This window comes from Oncorhynchus gorbuscha, linkage group LG07 (assembly GCF_021184085.1).
Source record: "Oncorhynchus gorbuscha isolate QuinsamMale2020 ecotype Even-year linkage group LG07, OgorEven_v1.0, whole genome shotgun sequence".
Taxonomy (NCBI): Eukaryota; Metazoa; Chordata; class Actinopteri; order Salmoniformes; family Salmonidae; genus Oncorhynchus; species Oncorhynchus gorbuscha.
The window spans coordinates 57,153,491-57,172,221 of NC_060179.1; positions in this window are offsets into that span (position 1 = coordinate 57,153,491).

The window sequence follows — 18,731 nt, forward strand, 5'->3', positions numbered from 1 at the left end:
TACCTTCGCCATATTATTCAGTTCTACCTGCGCCATATTATTCAGTCCTACCCAGGTATAAGCAGAGAGGTTCTGGGTCTGCTTTACCATGGAAAGAAGAAGCTGTTATTCTTTCATTCTGTAGACTGCAGCTAGCTAACTTCCATGTTTACATTGATTTTGTACAAGCTTTGACTATGTAGAAATTTGATCAGTAGATGTAATAAAAAAACAGGTAATTCTAAATGGAAGACCAATTTTGTTATTTTCAATTCACTTTCAAAACGTCACTGTAAATGGAGGTAATTTGATAATTTGATGCTCTGCAAGTGAGACACTTACCAATGCTTGCTGCCATCCCATTTTGTTCTGCACCAATCGGTAGCAATTGGGTATCTTGCTATCAGGTCCAGTACACACACTTGGACAGATATCTGGAGAGAGAAAAAAAGGTATTTTAAATCCCTAGCTCAACACAACTAACAGATTAGAACAGTCAGTTGAAAATACCATCTGCCAACTCAAAATAAACTGGATTCAAACGGGATTGACCATTAGGGTATCACAATGATGATCATGGGGGATTTTGGTGGACCCCAGTTACTAGAAGGGTGAGAAGGACACAGGCAAGAACAGACACAGTCATGACTCCCATGATGATGGATAGAAGATGGTGGTGGTCCTTTGGACTTCTATTGCAGTTCTTCCTTCAAACACAATGACACCAAAAAGTGTATTAGTCAGAAAAATGCTAACCTTATACCAATGGTCAATAATGGTGGTAATAGTGTGATGCCTCAGGACCTGTGCAACTTGCCTTAATAGAAGGAACCATGAATTCCGAATTCGGATCTGTATCAGAGAATTCTACAGGAGAATGTCAGGCAATCCGTCTGTCAGCTGAAGTGCAGCTGTGTCAAACAGCAAGACAATGATCCAAAACACAATCAAGTCTACATGAAAATGGCTAAAAATCGACACATTTAAAGTTTTGGAATGGCCTGGAGACCACACGCTGCATATGTAGTCTCAATCGGAAGTGATCTTTGAATGGCGCATTGTCCCAAATTCCCAAATCAGATTGAATCCTTGCCAAAATGTAAACTTTTTCTGGCATAGCTCTGTTGATGTCTCACTTTTTTTTTAACAATAGTTATACGTTCTTATAAAGTCATTAAAGACCCTCACAAAAGTCAGAAGTAAAGAAACTGAAGTGTCTTCAACCAGAAAGTTCACATGTCTTGTCACTCAAAATGTAAGGCCTTAAAAAACAGACATTGGGGGAAGCACCACTAGGGATATCATCTGCAAGTCATACCATTGGAGAAAGTAATGATTGTGATCTGTAATGTCATTTGTATTTGCATTTATTAAGGATCCCCATTAGTTCCTGCCAAGGCAGCAGCTACTCTTCCTGGGGTCCAGGCAGTTATATACAATTGAAAATATTACATTTCATAACACTTTTCACAACACATTAAGTGTGTTCCCTCAGGCCACTACTCTACTACCACATATCTACGAAGCAAAATGAATGTGTATGTGTGTGTGTGTGTGTAGAGTGCATGTCTTATCATGTGTATGTGTAAGTGAGTGCCTGTGTGTGTGTCTCTTCACAGTCCCCGCTATTCCATAAGGTGTATTTTTCATCCTATTTTTTAAATCTGATTCTACTGCTTGCATCAGTTACCTTATGTGGAATAGAGCACCATGTAACCATTGCTCTATGTAGAACTGTTTGCCTCCCGTAGTCTGTTCTTAACTTGGAGATGATGAAGAGACCTTTGGTGGCATGTCTTGTGGTGTATGCATGGATGTCAGAGTTGTGTGCTAGTTGCTTAAACATACACCTCGGTGCAGTCAGCATGTCAACACTTACAAGAACAAGTAAATTATGCAATCTCAATTTCACTCCACACTGTCCTTTCCCACCTGGACAAAAGGAACACCTATGTGAGAATGCTGTTCATTGACTCCAGCTCAGCGTTCAACACCATAGTGCTCACAAAGCTCATCACTAAGCTAAGGACCCTGGGACTGAACACCTCACTCTGCAACTGAATCCTGGACATTCTGACGGGCCGCGCCCAGGTAGTAAGGGTAGGCAAAAACACGCTGATCGACGGGGCTGTAGTGGATCAGGTCGAGAGTTTCAAGTTCCTTGGTGTCCAAATCACCGACAAACTATCATGGTCCAAACACACCAAGACAGTCATGAAGAGGGCACGACAACAACTTTCCCCCTCAGGAGACTGAAAAGATTTGGCATGGGTCCCCAGATCCTCAAAAAGTTAAACAGCTGCACCATCGAGAGTAGCCTGACCGGTCGCATCAACGCCTGGTATGGCAACTGCTCGGCATCCGACCGTAAGGTCTAGAGAGGGTAGTGCGTACATCCCAGTACATCTCTGGGGCTAAGCTTCCTACTATCCAGGACCTATATGTCAGAGGAAGGACCCCCAAAAATTGTCAAAGAATCCAGTCACCCTAGTCATAGACTGTTCTCTCTCCTACAGCATGGCACGCAGTACCATAGTGCCAAGTCTACGTCCAAAACTTCTAACCCCAAGCCATAAGACTGCTGAACAATTCATAAAATGGCCACCCGGACTATTTGCATTGAAAACGCCGAAAGCCGAAGCTGTACAGGAGGGGGAGCCAAAGCGAAGGCTGGTTTGACACTTGCCACCCATTCTGAAACTAACTGCAGCTCTTTGTTAATTCTTGCAACAATTATTTCCAAAAGGGTTGGTAACAGGCTGATTGGTCGGCTATTTGAGCCTGTAAAGGGGGCTTTACTATTCTTGGGTAGCGGAATGACTTTTCCTTCCCTCCACGCCAGCAGCATACCACCCTGCATCACTCTTCTGGCTTGTTTCTGAAGCTAAGCAGGGTTGATCCTGGTCAGTCCCTGGATGGGAGACCAGATCCTGCTGGAAGTGGTGTTAGAGGTCCAGTAGGAGGCACTCTTTCCTCTAGTCTTAAAAATATTGCCCCAGGACAGTGATTGTGGACACTGCCCTGTGTAGGGGATGTTAAACTGGTGTCCTGACTCTCTGAGGTCATTAAATATTCCATAGCACTTATTGTAAGAGTATGTCTGTTAATCCCGGGGTGTCCTGGCTAAATTCCCAAGCTGTCCCTCACCTAATCATCCCCAGCTTACAATTGGCTCATTCATCCTCCTCTTGTTGGTAACTATTCTCCAGGTTGTTGCTGTAAATGAGAATGTGTTCTCAGTCAATTTACCTGGTAAAATAAATAAAATGCCTGAGGACACACTTGCTAGTAGGCTTAGCTTGAAGATATGGCGAAAAGGAGTGGCAATATCGTCCGCTATTATCCCCAGTCATTTTCCATCCAAGTTCTCAGACCCCGGTGGCTTGTCATTGTTAATAAGAACATTGTTCCACACTCACTTTACTTAACTCAAAATTACAACACTTGTCTTTCATAATTTGATCAGTTATACTTGGATATGTAGTGCCAGCGTTTGTTGCTGGTATGTCATAAACTTGCTAATCTTGCCAAAGTTTGTATATGTTGACCCCGTACACATTGGTTTTGAAATTCGGATGTACATGTAGGCCTACATGCATTGTAAATCCAATGCATATCCTGTTTCTAATGGTTGTGAGAGGTATATGCACTATTCCCACATGAAGGTTCATGTGTAATGTGACAGGTTGAAAAATGTACGACCTGGGTGTCCACGAGTTGACAGGCCTGTGTATCCTTCTCAGAATGCTAATCAGAGGTACAACAGATCACATCAGCAGTTAACTGCATACAGGAGACAGAGGAACTGGCCATGGCACATGGATCTGTCCATAGATCCTCTGCCACTATTTATTGCTGCTTGCTGTGTCCTCCATAACTTGTGTATACCAGACTAGTCACATGGGAAAAATGCGAAGATTAAAACGATTCTGTCTGTAGTGGGGAGATTAATAACTACTCAGAGCCAGTTTGGTACAGCAGGAAATTAAAACGTAAGGTGCAGAGTGTTTAGAAGACTCCCTTCACCACCAAAATCATTGACAACTGCGTGCTGTTTTCGAAGGATCGTTAAATAAATGTTAACTATTTCGTTGTAACATCACCTCGAAGAGCATAGTCAGAACTACACCTTTCTGATTATTCCATGCAAACAAAATTGAGCACTTTTAGCTCTAATAATCAGAGTTTCATCGCAAGTAACTGCATGATTTTCATGGTCAGTAAACATCAATTGATCATGTCACTTCAGATACGTCAGGGTAGCCTCACGATATTTGTTAATATTGGCCTCCATAAATTGGATATTTTAAATGGTATAAAATGAAAGTAAACTATATCTGACAAGTATGAGTTGTTTAGGTACATTTTCAATCCTTTGTGGGCTCTGCCTGTCAAGCAGCTGAAGGGCTCATTTGCCGATGTAATGTTAGCTTATGTTTACTTTGCAAGCTACCAGTAGAAACTTTGTACATTGTCATTTCGTGGCCTCCATTTGCTTTTAAATGCTAGTAAAACTAAATGCATGCTCTTCAAACGATTGCTGCCCGCACCTGCCCGCCCGACTAACATCACTACTCTGGACGGTTCTGACTTAGAATATGTGGACAACTACAAATACCTAGGTGCCAAGTTAGACTGTAAACTCTCCTTCCAGACTCACATTAAGCATGTCCAATCCAAAATGAAATCTCGAAGTTCGCAACAAAGCTTCCTTCACTTATGCTGCCAAACATACCCTCGTAAAACTGACTATCCTACCCATCCTTGACTTCGGCGATGTCATTTACAAAATAGCCTCCAACACTCTACTCAGCAAACTGGATGTAGTCTAACACAGTGCCATCCGTTTTGTCACCAAAGCCCCATATACTACCCACCACTGCGACCTGTATGCTCTCGTTGGCTGGCCCTCGCTTCATATTCGTCACCAAACCCACTGGCTCCAGGTCATTTAAGTCCTTGCTAGGTAAAGCCCCGCCTTATCTCAGCTCACTGGTCACAATAGCAACACCCACCCCGTAGCACGCGCACCAGCAGGTATATTTCACTGGTCATTCCCAAAGCCAACACCTCCTTTGGCCGCCTTTCCTTCCTGTTCTCTGCTGCCAATGACTGGAATGAATTGCAAAAATGACTGAAGTTGGAGACTTATATCTCCCTCTCTAACGTTAAGCATCAGCTGTCAGAGCAGCTTACCGATCACTGTACCTGTACACAGACAATCTGTAAATAGCACACCCAACTACCTCATCCCCATATTGTTATTTATCTTTTTGCATCCCAGTATCTCTACTTGTACATCATCATCTGCACATCTATCACTCCAGTGTTAATGCTAAATTGTAATTATTTTCACCTCTTTGGCCTATTTATTGCCTTACCTCCCTAATCTTCTACATTTGCACACACTGTATATAGATTTTCTATTGTGTTATTGACTGTACGTTTGTTTATGTGTAACTCTGTGTTGTTGTTTTTGTCGCACTGCTTTGCTCTGTCTTGGCCAGGTCCCAGTTGTAAATGAGAACTTGTTCTCAACTGGCCTACCTGGTTAAATAAAGGTGAAATATTTTTTTTAAATAAAAAACATTTGGCTTAACAGTGGTAGACCTAATGTACTTTTTTATACAACCAACGTAGGTCTACCTAACAAAGTTAGCTAACATTTTTCCCTTTTCCATGATGGATTGCAAAAAATAATTCACATAGGCCATATCTGTTTAACTAAAAAAATGTCTGCTTAAGTGCGCTCTCAAATCACAGTGCATCACAGTGCATCTTGGTTTCTGATCACCACAAATTGGCCAGACAGAGAAGGCTCTCGGGATCCACGCAGGTGGTCCGGATCGTTAGGACGAGCGCTTCAAACAAGTGCTGCGGTTATTTTTGACCTGTTACTGCAAAACCGTCTGAATTCCTTAAATGATTCAGATCAGTTTTGCATTCAGCCTCATTGGCATTCATTTTAGTAAAGCTTTGCCTGAGACATTTTGTGTATGAATACAAGCAGGTAGGCATGATCCCCTACTGGTAGCTCAAAAGATGGAGGCAATTGTGTTACTGCATTACCTGCACGTCAAGGTGGCGTGTATAGTTTCAGCATAAACTGTGTGCGCTTTGAATTCATGGCAACTGTGTAAATACAGTAGACTACAATGCACACCCTGAGCGTTGATCATACAGATAACAGAAGGCCTGTATGAAGACAGATTTAGACATTTAATATGTACTGAACAAAAATATAAACGCAACATGTAAAGTGTTGGTTCTGTGTTTCATGAGCTGAAATAAATCCCAGAAAGGTTTCATACATACAAATAGCTACTCTCAAATTGTGCACAATTTGTTTTACATCCCTAGTGAGCATTTCTCCTTTGCCAATATTATCCAGCCACCTCTATTTTTTAGTTTTCTTGAGTAAGGTAGCTCCAAAATGTTCTGTCACTCATGGGGACCCTACACAATCGTGAAGCTAAGTCCTTAGAAAGGGTAGACATCCAACATTTCAGCCCTTTGGGTCCTGCCATAGAGTTATATTACAAGTGTCCTTTCAAAAGGCTCAACGTCATTGGCCACAGAAACTAAGTCAAATCACGTTATATTTACAGTAGCATTGATTGTGAAAGGAAGATATTGACCAATCTTATCTAGCAGTAATCATGAATCAAGTCTACTGGCAAGTCCTTTTTAATCGTTGTCATATGAAGAGAAATAATGGAGAAAATATAGATAAAACATATCGGTGCTCATCGGCCATGGGACATAAACATTGCACAACAATGAGTGGTTTGTAAGGAATCTGTGACAGTGGATATCTGCAAGCATTGAAACTGGGAAGTCGAGAAAAACAGCTCAAACTGGGAAAAAAACAACGTTTTGAACGGTCATTCAACTCGGAATTGTAAATCCGGAATCTTTCTCTTTGCTGTCAGAATTTTCCCATGAAGGACCACAGTTTCCTATTCAAGCACATCACAACAAATGATGTAGGGTGCCAGAGATATATATATATATATATATATATATATATATATATATATCCTGTAGCTAAGAAAGTAATACTAAGTGTATGTTGTCTAGTAAGCTGTTAGTAGCCCATGTGCCTCACACAAATAATTTGGTCCATTTTCACCAACGCAGTATTCTAAACACCGTTCTTGGCCGGTGTGTGCTTGTTTACTGACTTTTTTTTACAGCTTTGACAGTGCTACTGATATTAGTGTTGGCGCTTGGCCTGCACGTGCACATTCAGCACACATAACATTCTATAATGGAATTGTGTTATTTGACGTGTCCATGAAAAGCTTTTTTAACGCATCGAATAGTGTTATATGAGGTCTATCTTTGACACACAATAACCCAAACGCCGTTCAATGTGCCTCACCCTAACAATTGTCTATTTTCACCTCTTAATTTCACCTACTTTTCTAACTTTGCGGTGCACATGTAGCCTATAACCTGTTTCAGAGAAATGTAATTTAATATTGTAATAGCTTTCATTGTCTGTTTATATATTTTTGCCTACCAAGATTTACATGCTAAAATCACCACTGATTACATGGTATCATTGGTGCTACAAACCAGGTAGGATGCCACTAGCATAAATTGAGCTACTCAGCAACTGTTGCTTACCAAAGTCAAATGGTATTTTATACACCTAGCATGTAACCTGTTTAAATCCTACAAAGGAGTCAAAGTAGTAATCTTGCTGATTCCCTAGCATGTTTATATACATGCAACAAAATGTTTAAACATCACTAGAGTTACTCAAGTCAGGCCATTGACCTCAGGTCAAAGTATGACCCTCCAAAACAATGAGACAAGTATTAAAGTCAAAGTTCAATTTAGAGGCAAAACAAGCCAATGCAGATACACAACCTGGACTACAGTACCCATGAACTCTTGAATGGATCCTGAGCACCAGGTACCACTTCATATATCCTTGTTTGTGGTCAATGGGGTTTCGGTTGCAGAAGTTAACTCTTCCTCAATGGCATGGTCAGTAACAGAAGGCTCTTGGTCTGCAGACTCTTCCCCACTTGTGCTGAGACCTCAAGAGCTGAGGAAATCGCAACACTCACTTTTTTCCTTGTTGTGGCCTCAGTAGTCAGACGAGCCAGTTGTGGCTTCCTCACAAGTTGCACCAGTAGAGTAGTCATGATTAGACAAGCCAGTTATGTGCCTCAGCTTCTCAGGGGCCAGGTCATCATTTGCCAGAGAGCCAGCATAGTTAGGAGAGGCTTGGGACTCTACTTCACTGGTCTCCAAAGAGCAGAAATACTCTCACAGCTCCCATGATAATGACAACCGTCTTGTTACCAATAAATAATGTCTTCCCATAGTCTGTAAGAGGCTTATATAGGCCACTGATGACCCTTTACCTGACTCCCACCTGAAGCCATGACTTAATGATCAATTAACAAGCTTGATTGAAATGTAACATTCAGATTAAAATAGATCATGTACAACAGACTTCTTGGAGGACAGGCAATACTTTCTAATCAAATGAAATGAACTCAAATTGTATTAGTCGCATACACCGAATACAACAGGTGTAGGCCTTACAGTGAAACGCTTACTTACGAGCCCCTAACCAACAATGCCGTTTCAAATAAATACGGATAAGAATAAGAGATAAAAGTAACGACTAATTAAAGAAATCTACTCTATATATTGCATTTATATCTGCAATGTTTTACCCTGCGTGTGAGGTCAGGACAAGCAAGGTAACCTAACCTCACTGTATGCAGGAGGAGGCTGTGTGTGAGGTCAGGACATGGTAATCGTATTGTATGAGGAGCATATTGTCGTACTTTGCCAAGGTAAAGGTGATCTATCACCTACCCTTTGTTTTAGAGCTAATTTAGACTAATAAACTGTACACCTAAATGTCTTCTCACATGCTACCTCCCACCTCCTCAGATCACTGCACCCTGACCTTCGACCCTCCTCTGCCAGGAGAACCTAAGGGCGGAACACCTGACCTCTGGGCCGCGCCCTGTCCCAGCCCACGAGGCTCGCTTTGACCACACCTAGCAGGTGCTCTGCTTCCAGGGCTTCAAACACGGAAAGCACTACTGGGAGCTGGAGTTGTCCAAGCCATGGCCTACCTGGGGGTAGGAAGATGTGAAGGCCATGGCAGCCGAATGATGTGTAAATATTTGTATATACTGTATATAATTGTGCCCAAGTGTTTTGATATTTTGACTGCATAATTGGTGCATGGTGGGAATGAACGATGGCTTTATACCTTTTCAAACAACACACTCATCCCTTCGTCTACACTGATTGAAGTGGTTTAAACAAGTGCCATTCTCTACGGGCTATGTAGAGCTAGTAACATAATGTCTATACTTGTGGTCACTAACCTTGGTCTAGGGGAGTCATCACATATAGAGGGAAGAAAGGGAGCTTTTTGGATTGCATTCCAGCCGCTGTCCCAGTTGGATACTAGGACACTGATGCCTCGATGGGTGAAAGCAATGTGGTTTTCCATTATGCTCAGTGGAGTTGCCTACATATTCTCTTCACTTATCCAGACTTTTAAGATCAGTAAGTTTGAGGAGGTACTAGGATGTATGTAGGAAAGTAAGCCATTTAGTCATATTAGGGAGCTATCCTGTGTGCTGTATGTGAGACCTTTCGTTCTACAACTGTAGTCTGAAACCCCCATTTTTTCCATAGTGAGATAATGTTGCCAGTGAGCCTTTTAGAAACAAAATCCTTGTGAGACCCACAGTTGTGAAAATGCAACAGACCCTAAACTCATGTCAAACACTACATAGTTCATCTCCTTAGATCCAGATGTGTATCTTAGTAGCATTTGCATGTCCAGTCTTCTCTACGATGTAGTGGTTATATAGAAAGGAAGAAATCGAGAAACAAACATTCTAAGCCAGAGCTAGAGATATTTTTTATAAGTGTAGCAAAAACGCATTTGCAAAACGCTTAATTAAATCTTGTTGTGTAGTTGCCACAAATGTTAACTGGAAAGGGAGCACTCCTAACGGCAACCTTAACAGGAATACAAACCACCTTCCCTCTCATTGCTGTCCCTAACATGTAAAGCTGATGATGAAGATAGTGTTGTGATGTCACCTACAGATGTTTTTACGGTCCTGTTGTCGTGGGACACGGACTTGAACGGGAGAGATTAGTAAGTACAGCTGTGGCACAGGAGTCTTCTGGAATGTTAATGTTCAGGAACATGGGATCATTTACATTTAAGTCATTTAGCAGACGCTCTTATCCAGAGCGACTTACAAATTGGTGCATTCACCTTAGGACATCCAGTGGAACAGCCTCTTTACAATAGTGCATCTAAATCTTTTAAGGGGGGGGGGGGGGGTAGAAGGATTACTTTATCCTATCCTAGGTATTCCTTAAAGAGGTGGGGTTTCAGGTGTCTCCGGAAGGTGGTGATTGACTCCGCTGTCCTGGCATAGTGAGGGAGTTTGTTCCACCATTGGGGGGGCCAGAGCAGCGAGCAGGCCAGAGGTGGATGAGCGCAGTGCCCTTGTTTGGGTGTAGGGCCTGATCAGAGCCTGGAGGTACTGAGGTGCCGTTCCCCTCACAGCTCCGTAGGCAAGCACCATGGTCTTGTAGCGGATGCGAGCTTCAACTGGAAGCCAGTGGAGAAAGCGGAGGAGCGGGGTGACACGAGAGAACTTGGGAAGGTTGAACACCAGACGGGCTGCGGCGTTCTGGATGAGTTGTAAGGGTTTAATGGCACAGGCAGGGAGCCCAGCCAACAGCGAGTTGCAGTAATCCAGACGGGAGATGACAAGTGCCTGGATTAGGACCTGCGCCGCTTCCTGTGTGAGGCAGGGTCGTACTCTGCGGATGTTGTAGAGCATGAACCTACAGGAACGGGCCACCGCCTTGATGTTAGTTGAGAACGACAGGGTGTTGTCCAGGATCACACCAAGGTTCTTAGCGCTCTGGGAGGAGGACACAATGGAGTTGTCAACCGTGATGGCGAGATCATGGAACGGGCAGTCCTTCCCGGGAGGAAGAGCAGCTCCGTCTTGCCGAGGTTCAGCTTGAGGTGGTGATCCGTCATCCACACTGATATGTCTGCCAGACATGCAGAGATGCGATTCGCCACCTGGTCATCAGAAGGGGAAAGGAGAAGATTAATTGTGTGTCGTCTGCATAGCAATGATAGGAGAGACCATGTGAGGTTATGACAGAGCCAAGTGACTTGGTGTATAGCGAGAATAGGAGAGGGCCTAGAACAGAGCCCTGGGGGACACCAGTGGTGAGATCGCGTGGTGAGGAGACAGATTCTCGCCACGCCACCTGGTAGGAGCGACCTGTCAGGTAGGACGCAATCCAAGCATGGGCCGCGCCGGAGATGCCCAACTCGGAGAGGGTGGAGAGGAGGATCTGATGGTTCACAGTATCGAAGGCAGCCGATAGGTCTAGAAGGATGAGAGCAGAGGAGAGAGAGTTAGCTTTAGCAGTGCGGAGCGCCTCCGTGATACAGAGAAGAGCAGTCTCAGTTGAATGACTAGTCTTGAAACCTGACTGATTTGGATCAAGAAGGTCATTTTGAGAGAGATAGCGGGAGAGCTGGCCAAGGACGGCAAGTTCAAGAGTTTTGGAGAGAAAAGAAAGAAGGGATACTGGTCTGTAGTTGTTGACATCGGAGGGATCGAGTGTAGGTTTTTTCAGAAGGGGTGCAACTCTCGCTCTCTTGAAGACGGAAGGGACGTAGCCAGCGGTCAGGGATGAGTTGATGAGCGAGGTGAGGTAAGGGAGAAGGTCTCCGGAAATGGTCTGGAGAAGAGAGGAGGGGATGGGGTCAAGCGGGCAGGTTGTTGGGCGGCCGGCCGTCACAAGACGCGAGATTTCATCTGGAGAGAGAGGGAAGAAAGAGGTCAGAGCACAGGGTAGGGCAGTGTGAGCAGAACCAGCGGTGTCGTTTGACTTAGCAAACGAGGATCGGATGTCGTCGACCTTCTTTTCAAAATGGTTGACGAAGTCATCTGCAGAGAGGGAGGGGGGGGGCGGAGGAGGATTCAGGAGGGAGGAGAAGGTGGCAAAGAGCTTCCTAGGATTAGAGGCAGATGCTTGGAATTTAGAGTGGTAGAAAGTGGCTTTAGCAGCAGAGACAGAAGAGGAAAATGTAGAGAGGAGGGAGTGAAAGGATGCCAGGTCCGCAGGGAGGCGAGTTTTCCTCCATTTCCGCTCGGCTGCCCGGAGCCCTGTTCTGTGAGCTCGCAATGAGTCGTCGAGCCACGGAGCGGGAGGGGAGGACCGAGCCGGCCTGGAGGATAGGGTGCATAGAGAGTCAAAGGATGCAGAAAGGGAGGAGAGGAGGGTTGAGGAGGCAGAATCAGGAGATAGGTTGGAGAAGGTTTGAGCAGAGGGAAGAGATGATAGGATGGAAGAGGAGAGAGTAGCGGGGGAGAGAGAGCGAAGGTTGGGACGGCGCGATACCATCCGAGTAGGGGCAGTGTGGGAAGTGTTGGATGAGACCGAGAGGGAAGCCTTTGGGATACTGATGTGGAGAACCAGAAGCACAGTTAGGAACTGAAAAGGACTACTGTACGGGAAACCGGTTTTCAGTAAGTGAAGGGAAAATAATTCTCTCGGGCTGCTAGAGGCTGAGGAATGTTCACCAAGTTCCTGTTGGAATTGTACTGGAGCTGATGTTTAATGTTTATCACTACTTTGTTTTGGAAGTTGAAGCTGGACATAAATCTGGTATTAATGTAGACTTGGTGCCAGCCTGTTTCTGATTTATCCAACTTGTCATTTTGTCAAACAAGGCAATGATGTAGCACATAAATTCAGAAATAGTCAGGTACCCAGGTTAGCACCACAATGTGTAAAGAAAAATTAAATACAGTCAAATTAATAAAATGGACACACTTCACATCACACAAAATGTAACGTAAGCAACTATTTCTGTCTTACAATCTCTCACTACCAGGTGTAGCACTTCTCTCATCATTTAAAAACAAGAAATGGACAGTGACGGGGGTAAGGGGGGGATACTAGTCATTTTTTGCACCATCATTGCATGCGATCATCATTCTCAAAGCCGCTGTTTACTTCTGAAGATCACTTTAGCACCGCCCTAAAAACCCGATTCAAATTCGACACACACCTTCAAATAGGTATGTAATGACACATTATATAAACTCTTTAGTGTTTTATTTAAATTTTAGAGGCGATAAGGTGATAAGTTGGACAGATTCAGTGAAAAAACATTTTTTTTCCCACACAACATCTCTCCTTCTCACTATCACTCATTAGTTTTGCTTCCCCAGCTGTCATTTTTCAAAAGACCCGATGGGGCTCATTGTCTTCTTGAATTATGCAGAAACGTACAGCGTTTAGGTCATGTAATTGATTCTGTTGGAAAGGGGAGAAATTGTGCTTTACAATGGTATTGACATTACAGTTGATCTGGAAGTATTACATTTTTGGGGCGCTAAAACAAGGGCAATTGTACGGACCAAGGCGATGTACAAAAGTGAGTGAGTTTACGTTAGCTCCCTCCAGTAACCACGAGCACAACCATTCCTTGATTTTAAATGGTGGCTTTATTCTGTAGTTTTAGTCAGAATGATCACCTTCCATGAAAAACTATAAAGTAAATGAAAATACAGTTAAGCACACTCTTACAACTTTCTTGTCTTATGAGTGACTTGTTAGCTTGATATAACTCTGAAGTTTCTTACATACATAAACAGTTTAGCCGGAGCTATAACAGTACCAGACTAAAAACATGAATAAAGGAAAAATACCTCATTGGCTGCTTATTATAGAAGGGAGGAAATCAAAAACTTCACACTTATTATTCCTGGCATGAATTCACACTTCATCCTTAATTATTATAACGTTACCATACTAACTTACATACTTCAACCTTTACGAACTACACCCGAAGACATGAAAACTTAGCGAAAGATTGCCTTCACTCCAAAGGTGTGTTGCTTCGATAATAATCCCCGTTACAACAGTTCTTAGCAACTTAGTTCCGCTTGTCTTATCATTTCCCCTGCATAGCGAACACGTAAACAATTCCAACAAAAAAACACAACGACATAGACTTACAGGTTAATTGTCAGTTACACTCCCACAAATTACTGGTGATTTCTGTGAAATGGGTCTGCAGGTTTCTTGATCTTGATCTTGATCGCCAGAGCCGCCAGTCAGCCAGGATCCGCCAGTCGGCCAGGATCCGCCAGAGCCGCCAGTCGGCCAGGATCCGCCAGAGCCGCCAGTCGGCCAGGATCCGCCAGAGCCGCCATTCAGCCAGGATCTGCCAGAGCCGTCAATCAGCCAGGATCCGCCAGATCCGTCAACCAGCCTGAGCTACCTCTCAGTCCTGAGCTACCTCTCAGTCCTGAGCTACCTCTCAGTCCTGAGCTACCTCTCAGTCCTGAGCTACCCCTCAGTCCTGGGCTACCCCTCAGTCCTGAGCTACCCCTCAGTCCTGGGCTACCCCTCAGTCCTGGGCTACCCCTCAGTCCTGGGCTACCCCTCAATCCTGGGCTACCCCCTCATTCCTGGGCTACCCCTCAATCCTGGGCTTCCCCTCAATCCTGGGCTGCCCCTCAGTCCGGAGGCGTTTGTTTAGTGGAGTGGGGCCCTTTAGTAGGGTTTCCAATCCTAGGTTGGCGGCGAGGGTCGTCGTTCCTAGGAAGAGACTAAAGCAGACAAAGACTATGGTGGAGTGGGGTCCACGTCCTGCGCCAGAACCGCCACTGTGGACAGACGCCCACCCAGACCCTCCCCTATAGATTTAGGTGTGCGGCCAGGAGTCTGCACCTTTGGGGGGGGTTACTGTCACGCCCTGGCTTTAGTTATCTCTGTTTTCTTTATTATTTTGGTTAGGTCAGGGCGTGACATGGGGGATTTATGAGTTTTGTTGGTCTAGGGGTTTTGTATGTTTATGGGGTGTGTCCTTTCTAGATGTTTATGTAAGTCTATGGTTGACTAGATTGGTTCTCAATAGAGGCAGGTGCTTATCGTTGTCTCTGATTGGGAACCATATTTAGGCAGTCATGTTCTTTGGGTATTTTGTGGGAGATTGTCTTTGTGTCATTGCACCAGATAGGAATGTTTCAGTTTTCACATTTGTTGTTTTGTATTTTGTAGTGTTCTCCTGTATGATCTTTATTAAACATGTTGAACTCTAACCACGCTGTATTTTGGTCCTCCTCTCCTTCAGCGGAAGAAAACTGTTACAGCGTTTCAGTTGTACTGGCTCCTTTGCATTGAGAGCTTTTGTTGTCTCTTCAAGGATAAAAGTGGTGTCGCTCTGGGTGTCAAGAAGTGCATACACGGGAACTTCACAATCTGGCTCGCTTGTGGTTGACACCCAAACTGGAATGATTGTGGAGGTGTGAGTGTTGTTCATGTCTCTTACGACTCCATTAGATACGGCCTCACTTGACACTCTAGTCCCCTTATCTTTTGGGGGCTCTGTCTTCCTATCCCTTGACCTTCCTTTTAAGATCTTCATGCAGGCAGGATGGATGCCTCCTCTGACACGTGTAACAGGTGTTCCTGTTATCACAATTTTTCGAACGATGCCCAGGCCTTAAACAGCCGAAGCACAATTTATTCTCTTGAACAAACTTCTGTCGCTCTGAGGTGAGATTATCCAAGAACTTCAAACATTTTTGGAGACTGTGACCTGACTTCTCACAGAAGACACAACTAGTAACAATATCTTTCTCATCAGAGTTATTTACTAATACCCTTGCCCTGGGGCTTTGAATCCTTGGCATCTTAGGTTTTCCATCTTCACTTGATTTCAAAACATGAAGGGATATTACAGGATTGCAGGCAATCTTGGCTTCTCAAATGAGAAACTTCACAAACTGACTGAAGGTAAGAAAGGTCTCAGTTTCTTCTAAGATGTCTATGAACTTTCTATTCCATCTTGAAGTTAGCCAATCTGGAAGTTTAGCGAGGATCTTTTGGTTTTCATTACAGTCATTAAGCACCTCCAGGCCCTTATTCTGAGACATAGCAGCTTCACAGCTGCGAAGAAAGTCTACAAGGTCTCTAAGTTCAAGACTGTCCTTGAATCCTATCTTAGGCCATGCATTGAGCTTATCTCTGAAGGACTTGGCGATGAGGAATTTGTTTCCATTCCTTTCTTCAAGAATGGTCCACGCATCATGGTAGGCTGACTCTGTTCCTAATAGAAAGTAACTTTCAATGGCTTTCTTGGCATGCCCACCGACATATTGTCTTAAGTAGTATATCGTCTCAGTTGTTGATATGTTTTTCCTGTCTATCAGAGTCTGAAAAGAGACCTTCCAGTCAGTGAATGAGAGAGGTTCTCCATTGAATGTTACTGGTTCTGGAATGGTGAGGTGGCTTTCACGGATGGATTACGCTAGTAACCTGACCATGGTCTTGGTGCCATCTTCTTGTTGTGTGCTTGTCACAACATGTTGTGGTGAGAGACTGTGAAATGGGCCACTTCTGCACAGATTTGCAGTTAGAGAGTAGTTCTCTCTTCTTGTCCTCTGAGTTTATCTTGCTCATACACTTGCATCCGCGCCTTGGCAGCATTTCGTTTCATGAGCACTTCTAGGCGCTCTAGCTCTCTACACTTGTCTTCTAGCATCCTTAGTCTGGCAGCATTTCGTTTCATGAGCACTTCTAGGCGCTCTAGCTCTCTACACTTGTCTTCTAGCATCCTTAGTCTGGCAGCATTTCGCTTTCATTGTCTTCTAGCATCCTTCTGGCAGGCGCACTTCTAGCTCTCTACACTTGTCTTCTAGCATCCTTAGTCTGGCAGCATTTCTTTTCATGAGCACTTCTAGGCGCTCTAGCTCTAGGCGCTCTAGCTCTCTCTACACTTGTCTTCTAGCATCCTTAGTCTGGCAGCATTTCGTTTCATGAGCACTTCTAGGCTCTCTAGCTCTCTACACTTGTCTTCTAGCATCCTTAGTCTGGTAGCATTTCGTTTCATGAGCACTTCTAGGCTCTCTAGCTCTCTACACTTGTCTTCTAGCATCCTTAGTCTGGCAGCATTTTCTACTTTTATCTTGACTCGCAGCCAAGCTTATTCTAAGCTGCGTTTCACAGCCTCAGCTTCTTGCTCCGCTGTCCTCTTTTTATCGTCATCTTCGAGTCTCTGAAGCTATTCTAGTTGATGCTCTTACTTAACCATTACTTCTAAAGCTGCTTGGTTAGCAGCAACTCCCGCCGCAGCCTTTTGTCTCTTGACAGATGACACGCTTGACCCTTGAGTTGCTTTTGAGACTGGGAGGAAGCACTTGAGTGATGATTGTTGAGACTTGACTTATTTGAGAGTTCGGAAATGCACAAGGAATTGCTGTCATTCCAGTGCAGCTCTAGTTACCTTGACCTTCTTCCCTGCCTTTTAAATGACACCTTACAGTCTTGATAATAGACATTGTAACTGCTTCACAAGTATCAACTCGGCGTATGTCATTGTCGGCAATGTTGATTTGACGCAAATTTACATAGGCAATGTTTAGATCTGTAGAGGTATGGCTAAACTTGTTTAAGAGGTCTTGTAGTAGTTATTCAGAGGAACAACCTGTCAGTCACAGTTTTGCCTGCTTTACCAGAGCCTTCCACTTCTCATAGCTGACCCTGAAACGCTGTTTGAGCTGTCTCCACCTTTCGGCGCGCAGTTCTCTGCCCTTTTCAGTTAACCTGGGGACGCTCTCACCTCTTCGTGGCTCTTGTTGTGATGTCTCATTAGCAGCCTCTGTATCATCATTCGCTGGCAGCCGTGACTTCCTCTTCCTGCTGCTCTGTTTGTTCTGATGAAGGCTTGAAGTTCACGAGGTGTTGCTGCGGCTGCTCAACTTGACCCACCCCATCTTTATTACCTTTAGTTCTTAGCCACATAGTTCCGCTTGTCTTATCATTTCCCCCCGCATAGCGAACACGTAAAACAATTACAACAAAAAACACAACGACATAGACTTACAGGTCAATTGTCAGTTACACAAGATCCGTTTGATAAAAATCAATTCATTGCATATTAGTTTTTAGTTTAATATTATTTTTGAACATTAATTATTCAATAAATTAGAGGGAGTTTAAAATAAATATATATCCATATATTATATATTACTTCCGACCCTACCGTTACGCTTGTTTACACTGGAACTCCAACATGGTTAGATTAAGACACTGCGGAGCCGGCACGAGATATGGGTTTGAAAATGCACCTCAATGCAGGGATGGGATATGTACTACAAATGTTACCTTCATCCAAACTGATACATTGAGAAGATAGCAGTGTTTAAATTTTTCTGGAAAACTGCCATTTTCATCCTCATGCTAGCTACAGCAGCCATTATGGAATGGCACGTTGCGTTGAACAACAAATGCGCTGATTGTCTGACACTGCCATTCCAAAATGGGTCCGGAACAATGCGGAGTGATGTAAGGATAGTTTTCTTTATTCCTTGATGTAGCTTGATTGAGTGTGTTCTAGAATGTTCTTAGGGCAACTGCACTATACACACACAGGCAGCAGCAGTAGTAGCAGGAAGCTAAGATAATCTTTCCATGAAGCAGTGGTGTTTATTCATGAAAGTTAAGGGGAGGCAGGCGTCCACAAATATTTGACAAAATAAAAATCTCTGTTTTTCTCATAATGTTCTGTCAATTCGCAAGTGGCTGAATCTCACCAAAGAAATCATCAGAGCGATGGAAATAGAGCCCCACTGTCTCAGTATTTGTAGCCCATGTATCTGATGCTGTCTTGACCAAAATAGTATAACATATTG